The sequence below is a fragment of the Mesoplodon mirus genome, assembly GCF_964341445.2.
Source record: "Mesoplodon mirus genome assembly, chromosome: 7".
Taxonomy (NCBI): Eukaryota; Metazoa; Chordata; class Mammalia; order Artiodactyla; family Ziphiidae; genus Mesoplodon; species Mesoplodon mirus.
The window spans coordinates 100,305,017-100,320,888 of record NC_138983.1 but is presented as its reverse complement, the minus strand read 5'-3'; the positions used below and the strand labels follow the sequence as shown (position 1 = coordinate 100,320,888).

Sequence of the window (15,872 nt, the reverse complement as noted above, 5' to 3'; positions counted from 1 at the left end):
CCTACAGAAATGGAAATAAAAACAAAAATAAACACATGGGACCTAATGAAACTTCAAAGCTTTTGCACAGCAAAGGAAACCATAAACAAGACCAAAAGAGAACCCTCAGAATAGGAGAAAATATTTGCAAATGAAGCAACTGACAGAGGATTAATCTCCAAAATTTATAAGCAGCTCATGCAGCTCAACAGCAAAAAAACAAACAACCCAATCCAAAAATGGGCAGAAGACCTAAATAGACATTTCTCCAAAGAAGATATACAGACTGCCAACAAACACATGAAAGAATGCTCAACATCATTAATCATTAGAGAAATGCAAATCAGAACTACAATGAGATATCATCTCACACCAGTCAGAATGGACATCATCAAGAAATCTAGAAACAATAAATGCTGGAGAGGGTGTGGAGAAAAGGGAACCCTCTTGCACTGCTGGTGGGAATGTGAATTGGTATAGCCACTATGGAGAACAGTATGGAGGTTCCTTAAAAAACTACAAATAAAACTACCATATGACCCAGCAATCCCACTACTAGGCATATACCCTGAGAAAACCATTAATCAAAAAGAGACATGTACCAAAATGTTCATTGCAGCTCTATTCACAATAGCCCAGAGATGGAAACAACCTAAGTGTCCATCATCGGATGAATGGATAAAGAAGATGTGGCACATATATACAATGGAATATTACTCAGCCATAAAAAGAAACGAAACTGAGCTATTTGTAATGAGGTGGATAGACCTAGAGTCTGTCATACAGAGTGAAGTAAATCAGAAAGAGAAAGACAAATACTGTATGCTAACACATATATATGGAATTTAAGAAAAAAAATGTCATGAAGAACCTAGGGGTAAAACAGGAATAAAGACACAGACCTACTGAGAATGGACTTGAGGATATGGGGAGGGGGAAGGGTAAGCTGTGACAAAGCGAAAGAGCGGCATGGACATATATACACTACCAAACGTAAGGTAGATAGCTAGTGGGAAGCAGCCGCATAGCACAGGGAGATCAGCTCGGTACTTTGTGACCGCCTGGAGGGGTGGGATAGGGAGGGTGGGAGGGAGACGCAAAAGGGAGGGGATATGGAAACATATGTATATGTATAACTGATTAAATTTGTTATAAAGCAAAAAAATAAAATTAAATTAAAAAAAAATAACAAGCATTTTAAAAGCTTTAAATTTTTAACTATAGCTCATAAATTTGTACCTTTTCTCCTCTATCAACAAAAATTGACTTTCATGGTTAACTCAGTTAAAAAATAAAACAGCACAATAGGAAAGAAGTAAAATATCTCCATTGCCTACGATATATAATAATATATATAAATATGTTGATGACAAAAACGTGGGTCTGCTCTCCCATGTGCAGTAAAGCAAATCTACTGACACCAGGTTATGGCGAAGGAAAGTGCAGCGTTTATTGCAGGTGCCAGGCAGGGAGTTCAGGTCAGCTAGTGCTCAAAACCCCTGAACCCCCTTTCCTGATGGGTTTCATGAAAGCATTTTTTTTTTTTTTTTTTTTTTTTTTTTTTTTTTTTGCGGTATGCGGGCCTCTCACTGTTGTGGCCTCTCCCGTTGCGGAGCACAGGCTCCGGATGCGCAGGCCCAGCGGCCATGGCTCACGGGCCCAGCCGCTCCGCGGCATATGGGATCCTCCCAGACCGGGGCACGAACCCGTATCCCCTGCATCGGCAGGCGGACTCTCAACCACTGCGCCACCAGGGAGGCCCGAAAGCATTTTTAAATACCAGGTGAGAGAGGGGAATCACAGGGTATGTGATCAGCTCCTGCACAATTCTTTGGTTGATGTGAGGTAACAGAGCAGTGTCACAGGGGTTAACGTTATCAATCCTCAGGCTCCAGTAAAAGATCTCCTACTTAAAACAGTTTCGAAAGTTAATAAAAATAAACATTAACTGAGTAGAGGGAAGGTGTCCTCAACTTCAGAACAGTGTAAAGTCAGCAAATATCACAGCTGGTACACCCCTCGAAGAGACTGATCTGGACTGGTTGCAATTTTTAAGAAAACACATTTGGGTAAAATTAACTCTGCACTTAAAAAAACTGACTCACAGGTTTTAGGTTTTCTAAATGCTCTAAAAGTACTTCTTTTTCCTTTCCAAGAAGGGACTTTCAACCTCCCCCAAAGTAAAAGGGCAGTGCCTCTTGGATTGCTTTCTCTCACTGAACACACCGAAGAAAAATTGCATCATGTTGGTGTCTATCTGAATAATGTGCTCAGGGCTCTCCCTGAGTCATTGCATGGTTCTCATTTGCACGTGGGAGCCAATGGGTCTAAGTGCAGGCCACCACAAGATGTGCCACTATGGCATGTGGATTATTTTGAGCTGAAAACAATCAGGCCCAAAAGACTCAGGAAGAGCCTTTGAACTTCCCCCTTACTGCCTAAAATAATTTAAGACAGGGGGCCTGTCCCAGGAAGAAGCTATCACTAGAGATAAATGTAGTATAATATTAGGTGTGGTAGAACAGGAGGAACATTGAAAAGCCCATTTGATCAAAATCCTCTCTGTGGGGCTTCCCTGGTGGCGCAGTGGTTGAGAGCCCGCCTGCCGATGCCGGGGACACGGGTTCGTGCCCCAGTCCGGGAAGATCCCACGTGCCGCGGAGCGGCTGGGCCCACGAGCCATGGCTGCTGGGCCTGTGCGTCCGGAGCCTGTGCTCCGCAACGGGAGAGGCCACAACAGTGAGAGGCACGTGTACCGCAAAAAAAAAATTCTCTCTGTGGCTCATTGTCTTTGGATGGATCAGCAAACATTTGTTTACCAAACATTAACTCTTTTTAACTTCCTGTGAATTACCTTACTTCCCCTTGAAATTTCAGACTCATACCTCCTTCTGATGCCGAAATTTGGCCTCTGTGCACTGGTATGGAATCGAATTCGGGGGCAGAGTTTGGGTGAAGTAGAAAAGAATAGGTTTATTGTGTTGCCAGGCAAAGGGGGACACAGCAGGCTAATGCCCTCAAAACTGTGTGTCCCAACCTGGGGGGATTTGGTGAGGAGTTTTATAGCAATGGTTCAAGGTCAGGGTTGCTGATAAGGATTATGGTGTGTTCAGGGCCTGCAATCCTTTAAGCTGGCCTCAGGTGGTCTCCTGATGAGCTTCTATGCTTCTCAAGGTTATCAAACTGTGACCTTCTCTCTAGAATGAAGGATGCTTCATCAAGTAGTTAACACCTTCCATTTGTTGGGGGTTTTAGTTCTGTAGAAGAGCTCAGTTATTGGTATATGTTTCCCTTGAGGCAGAACCAGGATCTTGTCCCAAAGCTGCACTATTGTTTCTTGACAGTTCCTCCCCTGTCTCTGCAGCCCCTCCCTTCCCTGATTAGCAACTATCTGACCCTACCCTTTGGAATTCAGGGAAGGTTGTGGAGGCTGAAGCCTAGTCCCTGCAAACAAGAAATGGGGGACACAGAAAGACTTTAGTGCCCAGGAGCCCCACAGGGTCCTGCTCAGTTTCACTTCTCTTTAGTCAAGAATATATATATGTCACCTTGTCTTGCTGTCTTTGGAATTCTTCATACTTACGTGAATTCCCCATGTGCACATAATAATTTAATTGTCTCTTGTTAATCTGCCTTATGTCATTTTCATTGCCAGCCAAAGAGCTAATGTTACCCAAAAACCTGGGTTTGCCTCTTGGTGGGTGTCAAGCTGAAAGGCACAACATAAACAAAGATTGGGAGAAGAAAGGATTTGTTACTTGCAGCAAGTAAAGAGAACACCGGGGGTCTTTCCCAAAGCAGTGTCTTCCTGAACAGCAAAATTGGGGAATTTTTAAGCTAAGGGTATATGCATATTCATGAAGGGGTTTGGGTGGTCCACAGAGTCCAAGCTTTAGTGGACTGAAGTCATGAGGGTCAGAAAAGGTCAATATCATCATTCCTTATGTTCCCAGTTGATCAGGCTAATCTTTACCATTGAAAGAGAACTGGGAGTCTTTACAATTATCTTTGTTATTGTTACTTCTTTTACCTGAAAACAGTCCTTTGATTCTGCATTATTTTGTTCCCTTAAGATCATTAATTACTGAGACCCTTTCAATGGCAAGCATCCTGGCCAGGCTTACATTGCAAAATGGCTTAGGCCAAAAATGACTCCTAGATATACATATTATTAAACTTTTGTTTTATTTTCTCCTGTTAATCAGTCTCACGTCAATTTAATTCTTAGACCAGCTAAAAGTGTTACCTGAAACACTTCTTTTGTTGAGCCAAAAGACACAACCAAGCCAAAGGGCAGGAGAAGGAAGGCTTTATTACTTGCAGCAAGTAAGGAGAACACCAGGGATTTTCCCAAAATGGTGGCTCCTTGAACAGCCAAATTGGGAAAGTTTTAAACTGTCAACTGAAAAAACAAAAAGCACAAACTGAGAGTTGTGAGTTAAGTTTTATTTGGGGCAAAATGAGGACTATAGCCAAGGAAACAGCCTCTCAGATAGCTCTGAGGAACTGCTCGAAAGAGTTAGGGGGAAGGTCAGCATGTATGTGATTTTGGTGAAGGGGGACACATGGAATCAGGGACACATTTTGGCAGAAATTTGCTGCTAGTCACGAAGTGGTGGCTGCTAGTCACAAGGAGCAGATGTCTCCATGAATGATTTTAGTGCTTTTCTAGATATGAGAAGATAAAAGAAACTGGGCTCATAAAATCTTCTGAAAATATCTAACTATCTGAAGGCCTGTTCTGCCGGGTTTTCCCAGAGCATAGACTGCCTCATTCCTGATCTCTGTCCTGAATTTCATTCAGGGTGTGTTGAAGGTTGTGAAACAAAATTTATATTTTATGGCAAGACAAGAAATTTAAACATAAACTCTTCTCTGCCCTTTGGTCTCCTCTCTCCCCACACTGTGCATTGTGCATCTGCATTATACATTGACCAAACCTCCCCCATAGGCAGGGACACTTGCTCAACCATAAAGAGCAACATTCTCCTAACATCAACAAGACAACTCCCTCCTTAAGAGATAACATTTCTTCTTGACCTTGTAAGGGGTTACATGACCAGCAGGATGGCACTTAGATCTGAATTATGTAAACGTTCAATAACGTGTCATTTGATGTACAGCCCTCTGTCTCAAAAAAAACTTATACACCTCCCTGGGTTTCTAATGGGCAGAACAGTTTTCAGAGTTTTCTGAGATGCTCTTCCCAGGTTATAATCCTCAAATTTGGCTCAAAGAAAAATTTCCAGTTCTCTTTTAGATCAAGTGATTACTTTTTTGTCAAGGTCAGAGACTACAGTGGCTAGTGACTTCATTCTTATAGAACCAGATGGTAAGGGACCATTTTATTTCACAAGATCATTAATTACTGAGACCTGTTCAAGAGCAAGCATCATGACCAGGCTGAGATCACAAATGATTTAGGCTTAAAATGGCTTCTCTTATGTCAAAAAGTTATATTTGATTCTTTTTCTTTGGGGACCCCCTGCTCCATTTGCCTACAGAAGGGCAGAGGAAAAGTTCTTCCTCTCTGACAGTCTTCATGACTGCCTGGAGAAACAATGATGGACTCAGGAGTTCTTCTCAGCCTCGATGTGCACAGAAATCTTTATGCCTATGGTAAAGGGGCATGGAAAGGAGAGGGTTCTCAATGTGTAGAAGTTCAGATGCTTTCAAAGGCAGGCAATGTACCCTGCACTATAATGCCTGTTGGGCAGGAAGAAAGTTTCCTGTACCCTTCTAGATTTTTCTGGTTAGTCTAGGAATTAAATTGACATGAGACAGATTAAGATTAACAGGAGAAAATCAAACAAAATTTAATAATATGTATACATGGAAGAGACCCAGGAGAATTCAGTAAATCTCCCAAATGGCTGAAATCCTCACCTTAAATACCACTTTCAACTAAAGACAAACATGTTGGGTGTAGTGGTTTGGGACTTCAAAGGGGAGGAAGGCAATTCTTCCCCGGCCCTCATACCTGAGGTCACCATTCCTCAAGGGGAAATTCAGCTTGCACTGCAACTTCAACTAAAGAACAGTTCTTCGTGTAACACTGCCGGATACTGGAAGATACACTGGCCCCTCGGCCGACCGAAGGCGTTCCTTCATTGAGGCCGTTCGCTAGTCGCAGAACACCCTGCTTTAAAAAGTTGATTCAGTTTAGGGCACAGTGGGTAGCTTGTGTCTCTTTTACTTGTTAGAAAACACACGTATTTAGGCTGCGTGTCAATCTACACATGGCGTCTATAGCGAAAAGCCTGGTTTTCCCATTTTGAAAGCTCCATTCTTGCAGCCGGAAAAAACCTGAAAAACACTGTTGTTGCCGTGTTTCTAGTCCCTGCAGGCATGGCTCTGAGAAAAAAAAGAGTTTTCTCGAAAGAAAGAGGGTGCTTCCAGGTCCTGGGTGGCAGCTCTTCCTGCCCTGCTCTAGAGCTAAGGGGAATCTCAACGGGGGCCCTAGCCTCGACGTAAGGTCTTGATTTGGCATCCAGAAGGGTAGGCGTGAAGCAGGTTCCCTGAGGCCTTAGTCGCAGTTCTGCATTCGTTTAACGGCAGTAAGTGTCTAGAGACTCGTGGCCCCGTCGCGTCAGCACCATTTTCAGGACAAGAACTCTGAGGACCCGCCGGCTCCCCTGGGCTTGCTGGGCCACACTCAGACCCGTAGGCCCTTCAGGGTGCCCCAGGGTAGGCCGAGGGAAGGGTAACACACTGCAGTCTACCTTGGGGGAGCTAGATGTTGATGTTCCAACTACCGGGTTTTTTTTTTTTTTGGCAAAAACCCCTAAATATCCTGTGCCCTCCCTTACCTCTTCAGAACAGTCCCTCAGAGCTATCTGAGAGGCTGTCTCCTGACTTAAGTCCTCAGTATGTCCTCCAAATAAAACATAATTCTCAACTTTTAGGTTGTGCATTTTTTTTCAGTCAACATTTAATTGTATGGCTCATGTAGGTACTATGCCTACATGTAATGGGATGAGCTGTAAATTATTAAAACTAGATAAATTCTGTCAGCTCTACCACTAGCTGAGATCAGGCTTTCTTCTCTGGATACTTCTGTCATAGACCTTGGCAGATATGGGGTCTGTGTTGGTCTTAAAATTATTCTTAGAATTGTGGGGACTCATTCATTCTTTCAGCAAATTTTACTGCTTATGTTCTATGTGTCAGTTACAGTGCTGGGTCTTGAAATACAGAAGTCAACACATGAAAATACAAGGATAAAACACATTTTCTACCATATTAACTTTTTTCATTCATTAATTCATCCTTAAGTCATTCAACACACATCTTCTTATTGAATACTGATGAGGGATCAAATGCTATGCTAAACACTGAGTATATAACTGCAAATGAGATGGACAGGCCCTGATTTTGATGTCACTACTATCTTTTGTCGTGCCATATAGTGGGACAGCTTCATTATTCCCTTTACCGTAAGTTTTGGGTTTTTTGCGGTACGCGGGCCTCTCACTGTTGTGGCCTTTCCCGTTGCAGAGCATAGGCTCTGGACACGCCGGCTCAGCGGCCATGGCTCATGGGCCCAGCCGCTCCGCGGTATGTGGGATCTTCCCAGACGGGGGCACGAACCCGTGTCCCCTGCATCGGCAGGCAGACTCTCAACCACTGCACCACCAGGGAAGCCCTACCCTAAGTTTTTATCACAAATTGCTAATGAAAATAAAACTGTTAGTGGAGTTTCAACATGCATAGGTAAATGAGAACACAGAACTCCCCTTTCGCATGCCCCATTCTCCTCCTTCTAACTCCCTATGTGAACTCACTTTGTGCCAAGACCAAGAAGATGTGCCCCAATATGAACCAAGCTGATTTCCTCACACTGACAGGGGCTATTGCTCACTTAGAAGACTTGATGCTTAAGTTTGATAAGCAACTAGAAGGCCATGGAGACAACCTATAAAAATGATTTGTATTGGGAGAAAATACTAAAAAGGGTTAATGTGCTGTTCCACATGTCTAACCTCCTGGGATTAAACCACAGGCACCAAGGTCACCAAGGGGACTTGGCAACAATGAGCTAAAAATGAAAAAAAAAGCATCATACTGTTATTGTATACATCTTCCCCCAAGGCACTCTCTGATAAACACCACAACCACTAAGGGAATTGAGAACAGCTTCTTTTTGGGGCAGGTTATATATGCATCATTTTCCAAGAAGTTAAATCATATCCAGCTATCAGCACACCTTACTTAAGGTGATTGTAATGTATGAGATTAAATGTTCCTACCTGATTGGAAAACTTCTTGTCCTCAATTCATTGGCTATACTGGATTATTTTTCTTGGGTCAGACCTTCAGACTTCTACCAGAAATCGTTCCTTTGGGGAAACCAGGCCTTCCCAGAAGCTCAGGAAACTGAAATGGAGACAGCAAGAGAGAAGGAAATTATTTGGACATATAGACCTCAATTGTTTGGTTTTAAGTAAACGTCCCAGCAAACATCTTCTAAATGGTATAATAACTTGAGGGAAATTCACAGTTTATAAGTTTGTGTACTCATAAACTGAACATATTATGATAAGAGTACAGGTTGCATTTTGTGTCTTCAACTGAAGCAAAGACTTCAAAAAAGTCCCAGTTATCCTTTGTTCATTAAGACACAAAGAAAGGGCAAAAAGGGCAAGTTTCTAAGTCTTTTTCTTTAAAATTTACTTCCTTTCTTCAGTCTTCATCAAGATCTTCAGGAAATTAACTTTACTAAAGTTAATTATTCATAAAATAAACATAGGAACCTGCAGAAGACTATTTCACAGAGACCTGTAATGTACAATATCCATTGCATACATGCACCATGAGCTTGTCTTTTCTAGCACTGGCATACACAAAACTCTGTGTGTGTGTGTGTGTGTGTGTGTGTGTGTGTGTGAGCACATGTGTGTCTTTTTTTGTGATGGAGCCATAGGGAGAAAATAAATCTATTGGCTGCAATTCAGTGATGTAGAAAGATTTAAGGGTAAAGGAAAAGGCTACATCAAGTGAAGCAATAAAGTCATGAGGTTGTGCCTCCATAATAATAACAATAGCAGTCTTCTGTAACCAAGGGACAGGCTCCTCAAATTATAGTCACACCTGTTAGACCATCTGCCCATAAATTTCACACTATCATTAATGGAAAACAAATGGCACTGTCTCTCCTTCCCTTTATCCATTGGCCATTCTCACATAAACGATTTTTCTCTTCAAGGTCATGCTCTTTCCTATCTGTTTAAAAATATTAGGATTTAGGAGGGGTGATACATAATGTGCCATGCCTTGGTACTTGTACCAGTGATGGCTCTGTAAGGAGCACTGGATTGTTTGGAGGCTATAAATTGAATTCCCCTAGAAGCAGAACCTGAGGCAATAATTTGAATGCAAACTGTTCATCTGGGAGGTCCTTCCAGAAGACTCAGAAGTGGAGTGGGAATTGAGAATGGAGGCACGGAAGGAAGCCAACAGAGGTGCATTACTGAATAAATTACTCCTGCAGGGAACTGCTGCCAGTACTTCAGGGGAGTTCTGTGAAACTCTATAGAACATGTCTCAGAGTTATCCCAAGAATTGGTGAGAAACTTGAAGTACTTATCTTCCAGTCCCCTCTGTCCTTGGTTGAAAGCTACACCCAGATACATTAACTCCTGTACATTTCTGGCCTGCCCTAAGGTGGATAATTGCAGGTGGTAACATGAGTCTATCAGCATATACTGGAATGATGAGTGCTGGGGAGATATGAGTGGAGCACTGAAACCATCTAATACAGTCGGGGCAGGAGATATTAATTATTGGCTTGCAAGTCCAAATGGGTAACCTTAAATTCCTGGGTTAATGGTTTTACTTTGAGGTATTTAAGCAAGATGTATGAGTAAAAATTTCCTCTATTAAATCAAGTTGAAGATCCTAAGTCCCTAATCTTCTGGAAAACTGTGGGTATCTTTTTAACAGATTTTTGAAAAGTAACATGATTAAGATTTCAAACTGACCATCCATTCATTCATTCATTCACTCATTCAACAAACATTTATTGAACACCTAAAGTATGCCATGGGTTAAACTAGGCACCAGTGTTACCGTTACTAAAATCATTATCGTGCCACCTAGAAGTCAATGTATTGTGACACTCAAATAAGAAAATCCATAGTTACCGTAAAAATTATTACAGAGTGATATAGGAAGACACAGTAAGACCTTAATTCATGCTGTGGACAGTAGTATATGGGGGATATCAGAAGGGCTTCCTGTAGAAGGCAATTGAAATGGATATGTAACATGAAGGAAGGGTGAATTTTTGAGGAAAAGAGAAGATAAATTCATGTTTGCCAGAAAATGAATGGTTAAGGATCAGTCCAGAAAGGAGTTCCATTCATAATCAGTAAAAGAAATGTCACTGGGGCTTCCCTGGTGGCACAGTGGTTGAGAGTCTGCCTGCTGATGCTGGGGACACGGGTTCGTGCCCCGGTCCGGGAAGATCCCACATGCCGCGGAGCGGCTGGGCCCGTGAGCCATGGCCGCTGAGCCTGCGCGTCCGGAGCCTGTGCTCTGCAACGGGAGAGGCCACAACAGGGAGAGGCCCGCGTACCGCAAAAAAAAAAAAAAAAAAAAAAAAAAAAGAAAGAAATGCTCACTGGAGTGTAAGAAAAGAAGACAATGGAGAGGGTGGTAGAAGCCAGACCATGAATGGTCCATGTATGTATACTAAGTGCTATGGTCTAGTCTTTGTGTTCCCCTCCAAATTTATACGTTGAAATCTTAATTTCCGGAGGTGAACGTAGTAGTAGGTGGGGCCTTTGGGAAATGATAAAGGTATTAGTGCTCTTATAAAAGAGACCCCACAGAGCTCCCTAAGCTCTTCTGCCATGTGAGGTTACAATGAGAAGTCTGTGACTCAGAAGAGGGCTCTCATCTGACCATACTGGCACCCTATTCTTGAACTTGCAGCCTCCAGAACTGTGAGAAAAAAATTCCTGTTGTTTATGAGCCACCCAACCTGCAGTATAATCTTACAGCAGCCCAAAAGGACAAAGAGAGTTGGGATGTGAGATTTTACTCCAAGAAAGATGGGAATCCATTGAAGGATTTTAACTGGTAACTTAGAAGAGAGAAAAGTTTCATAACACAATCAGGTATTTTTATAAGAAAAATTTGTTTCATTTTCAGAAAGATCACTCTGGAAATACTGTGACTAGATTTTTGGAGAAGGGTGATGGCAGTCCCGGATATAGAAAGATGAGTTAGTAGTCCATTAACGTAAGTCAAACAAGAAAGTGGAGATAAAAAGTGTGAATTTGTGGCTGAGAGTTCTTTTCTTTTAGCACTTGAAAAATGTTACGTCAATGCTTCTGACTCCAGAGTTTTAGACAAGAAATATGCTGTCATTGGAATTGGTGTTTCTCAATAAGCAATGCATCGTTTCTTCCTGTCCACTTTCGAGATTTTTTTTGTCTCTACTTTTCAGAAGTTTAGTTATGACACGTCTTGGTAAGGATATCTTTGCGTTTTTCCTCTTTGGGTTTGTTCAGATTCTTGAATTTGTGTTTATGTCTTCTAAAAAATTGGGAACTTTTTAGCCATGATTTCTTTGAATACTTTCTCAGTCTTACTTGCTCTCTTTTTTCATTCTGGAACTTTGATGATATGAATGTTAGTGCTTTTGTTACTGTTCACAGGTTCTTGAGATCCTGTTCTTTCTCCCATCTTTACCCCTCAGTCTATTTTTCTCTGTACATTTGGTACATTGTATTGATCTCTTCTAAGTTCATGATTCTATGCTTTGTAATCTCCACTCTATTCTTTTTTTTTTTTTTTTTTTTGCCGTACGCAGGCCTCTCACTGTTGTGGCCTCTCCCACTGCGGAGCACAGGCTCCGGACACGCAGGCTCAGCGGCCATGGCTCACGGGCCCAGCCGCTCCGCGGCATGTGGGATCCTCCCGGACCGGGGCACGAACCCGTGTCCCCTGCATCTGCAGGGAGACTCTCAACCACAGCGCCACCAGGGAAGCCCTCCACTCTATTCTTGAGCAATGTTTTTTGATTGTTGTATTTTTCAGTTCTACTGTTCTCATTTGTTTTTATTGTTACAGCTTCTAGTTCTTTGTTTACATTTTCTATTTTTCCCATTTCTGTCAAGGAACACATAATTGCTAATTGAAGCATTTATGTGACAGCTTATTTAAAATCCTTGTCTGATCATTTCAATAGATGTTTTATCTCAGTGTTGGTGTATGTTTATTGTCTTTTCTCATTTATTCTGTGATTTCCTGGTTCTTGGTGTCATGAGTATTTTGCCATTGTATTCTAAACATTGTGAGTTATTATACGATTCTGTAACACATTTAATTTTATTATTACTTTTTAGAAGGAAGTCATCCTATTTGAGGCGTAGTATGAGGACTGGGGGGTTACGTACAGATTTCCATTGGGCCCTACTGACAATACCCCAGCAAAAGTGGGCACTTACATTGTCTCACTGCAGACAGGTCAAGTAGAAGTTCAGCTATCCTACTGGCCCTTCTGACACCTTCCCCCCAAAAGTGGGAGCATTAATATCATTGTGTTGCCTTTTAGTAGGAGTGGAAGTTCATCTCCCCAGTAGATTTCTTGACACAGGGGAGGGGAGAAGTGAAGTGTTTGCTCTCCTTCCTCCCACTTCATTCCTTCTTGTTGATGCCGGGTGTGGGTAGAGGGTCAGCTCCCTGCTGGCCCCACTGACGCCAGGGTGAGAGGAAGAGAACTGACGACTCGCCCTGCTCGTGCCGTCTCATTCTGTCTTGTTGCCTCAGGGTGGTTCTGGGGATTCAGCACCCCAGTGGGTCTCACTGACACCATGTGTTGGGGGTTAGTGGGGTGCCTACTCCCGCCAACCTGTAACGTCCTATTCTTATTGATGTCCGGGAGAGATGGACGCTAAGTCCCAGCATTGGACCCCACGGCTGTGTGAGGGCAGCCCAGTGTTAACAAGCCTGTCAGGCACCACCTTTTTTTTTTTTTAATAAGTAAATTTATTTATTTATTTGGCTGTGTTGGGTCTTCATTTCTGTGCAAGGGCTTTCTCTAGTTGCGGCGAGCGGGTGCAACTGTTCATCGTGGTGTGCGGGCCTCTCACTGTTGCGGCCTCTCTTGTTGCGGAGCGCAGGCTCAGTAGCTGTGGCTCACGGGCCCAGCTGCTCCGCGGCATGTGGGATCTTCCCAGACCAGGGCTCGAACCTGTGTCCTCTGCATTGGCAGGCAGATTCTCAACCACTGCGCCACCAGGGAAGCCCAGGCACCACCTTTTAAAGTCTGTTTGCTAATGGAAAGGGGTGGAGGCTCAGCTCACCACTGGACCACACTGAAACAACCCTGGTGGGGAATCAGAGCGCTGGCTCTTCTGGAGGGCAGGAGTGGGGTGGTGTGGAAGATCAAATCCTACCTTGGCCCAACTGAAACGACAGGACATAGGGGATGGGTGCAATATTCCACTGGCACTTGGCTCGAGTAGTGTGTATATTCCACTGGCACTTGGCTCGAGTAGTGTGTTTATTATTGCCCAAATGGTCTTCTGTCTTTAGCAACCCCTTTCCTCATACTTTGGCTAGGGGGAATAGGGTTTTGTGGGGTTTTTTGAAGCTTTTTTGTCTGTTGTTCTGTTGGTGGCTATTGATTGGGGGTGCCTGTAATACCCTCTCCAGGATGTATGGGAAGCAACAGGAAACACAGGGAACTCATCACCATGTTATTCCTCAAGTCCCAAAGTCCCTAGTTAAGTCTGCCTTCTCATTTCCACCTTTCAGCGTCTTCCTATGTTTGTTTGTTGTTATGTTCAGGGTTTTAGTTTTAAGTGGGAGAACCTGGGAGAAATGGGCTACTTCATCTTCTTGGAAGCAGAGGTCTGGAGGCCTTTTGATGTTAAAAAGTACTGCTGACTGTAAATTAAAATTTGATGATATACACCTTGCCCTTTAAGAATTATTCTACTAGATGATGTGGCTTCCCAAAGTTGCTACAATTTGCTTTTCATACTTCTAAAAGCCAAGTGTTTTGCTGGAGTTGAAATTTAAAGATAAGCAAGAGATGAGGCTAAGGTGATCTATGTGGTAACAGATTAAAGTTGGAAACATCAATATACATTCATGTTTAGCTTAATATTGCTTCATATTACCTTAATACACATGGCTATGTAGAGAGATACTTATAGATATGTGCATATACATGGGTAATGTGCACACATATTATCTCTTTGCTCTGTCAGCTGAGAAGATCTAGAAGCAATGACATCCGAGCAGCAATTAGCACACCCCACACCCAGATCCTGCTGTCTAATACCGTTCTCCACTAAAAAGACCTAGTTATCTTTGAAGAAATAGCTGATTCTAGGACTAGGGCAGTAAATATACAAGATTTATATACAAGACCATCTTATAGTGTCAGAAAGTAAGGAAGTTCCAAAAAAAAATACAGGATGGGGATACCTCAGAGTGGCACAAGAGCCAACTGAAAAGAGTTCACAAGGGTCAGGACTAGAGCAATTTGAGGAATAAAGTAACTAAAGTAGAATTAGATTATAACCCAAAGTATAAAATAAAAATCCATGAGTTCTTCTGATATAAATAAATAATTGGATACATAAATGCAGGAGAATAGATAAATCTCCAGTGCAAAGGAATTCCAAATAGTTTATGTAGTACTCCATCTTAAGCATAACTCCCTATTCCTTAGTTGTGGGCTGAGCATATTGACTTCCTTCCAAAAAAGTACAGTATGAAAAAGGGAAGACAGTTATCTTACGATGGAGAAACCTGAAAAACACTACCTCAGCCTAGTGATCAAAGTCAACCTCAGCATTCATGATGCATATTCATACTTTGTACACTTGATGTGATCTGACAAAATAACCCTTCTACTCTGTGGTCTTCCTCCCCAAAACACATAATCCCAATATTATCATGAAAAATGCATCAAACAAATTCTAGTAGTGGGCATCCTACAAAACCCTAACTACTCAAAATTGTCAAGGTCATCCAAGGAAAATCTGAGAAGCTATCAAACCCAAGAGGAGCCTAAGGAAACATGGCAACTAAATGTAATGTGATGTTTTGGATGAAATCCTGGAATAGAAAAAGGACATTAGGTAAAAACTAAGGAACTGGACTAATGTATGGACTATAGTAAATGATAATGTATCAATATTTGTTAATTGATTGTAACAATGTAACATACTAATATAAGTGGATCATCATAGAGGGAAATGGGTCTAGTGTATATGGAAACACTTTACACTATCTTCTCAAGTTTTCTGTGAAATTAAAACACTTCTAAAAAATAAAGTCTATAAAAACACTGTGTTGTCTTGTTTTATGATTATGTGCCTGTATTTCCTAATGAATATGTAAATTTGCTTTACCTTCCTTGATACTGATATTACAGAAAATACTAAGTAACTCTGAAAGAATTTGTAACTCCAGTTCAACAAGCAATAATTCTTGTATTAACTTTTTGGAAGAACCCACTGAATAAATCAAAGCAAATTGTCCTTAAAGGCTGAATTTCTTTTCAGTGTTTAATCTTTTATATGATTAATGCATACCACAAGCAAGATTCTGTTTCAAAGGGCAGAAAACATTGATTGTAGGCGATGTCTAAAGTACAGTGAAATATTAATGCATGATGCTATAAAAACTTTAATGTATTTTATGTTTTCAAAATGATGAATTGTTATTTCAGTCAATAAAGTATTCACTTTTATACATTTCCTACCCATCTTTTCCCAAGACACCCACAAGGAAATGATACTATCATCTGACATTAGGTTCATCAATTTAAATTGGAGTTTTTGGTAGCTGTGGTTGCCAATGGTACTGGAATGTGTGATACTTTTACAAATCCTCTCCATGGCAAAATCTGATCCTCACAAGGTAAA

At 41.8% G+C, this 15,872-nt stretch overlaps 1 protein-coding gene and 1 long non-coding RNA gene across 3 annotated transcripts in view; both read right to left on the bottom strand.

Moving 5' to 3' along the window:
- The window catches only part of LOC309807248, a 32,011-nt gene extending 23,671 nt beyond the window's left edge, over nucleotides 1-8,340 (bottom strand). Inside the window, exons 1-2 of one of the 2 annotated variants that reach the window (XR_014294543.1) lie at nucleotides 8,229-8,340; nucleotides 3,563-3,688 (exon numbers count right to left, since the gene is read on the bottom strand). This is a non-coding gene — a long non-coding RNA (uncharacterized lncRNA). The remainder of the gene's footprint in view (nucleotides 1-3,562; nucleotides 3,689-8,228) is intronic. The other variant, XR_014294544.1, reaches the window with a different exon arrangement.
- Nucleotides 1-15,872, bottom strand: part of LOC309808908 (uncharacterized protein) — a gene marked incomplete at its 5' end in the record, with an annotated part of 114,320 nt that overhangs the window by 37,050 nt on the left and 61,398 nt on the right. The window lies entirely within an intron of this gene.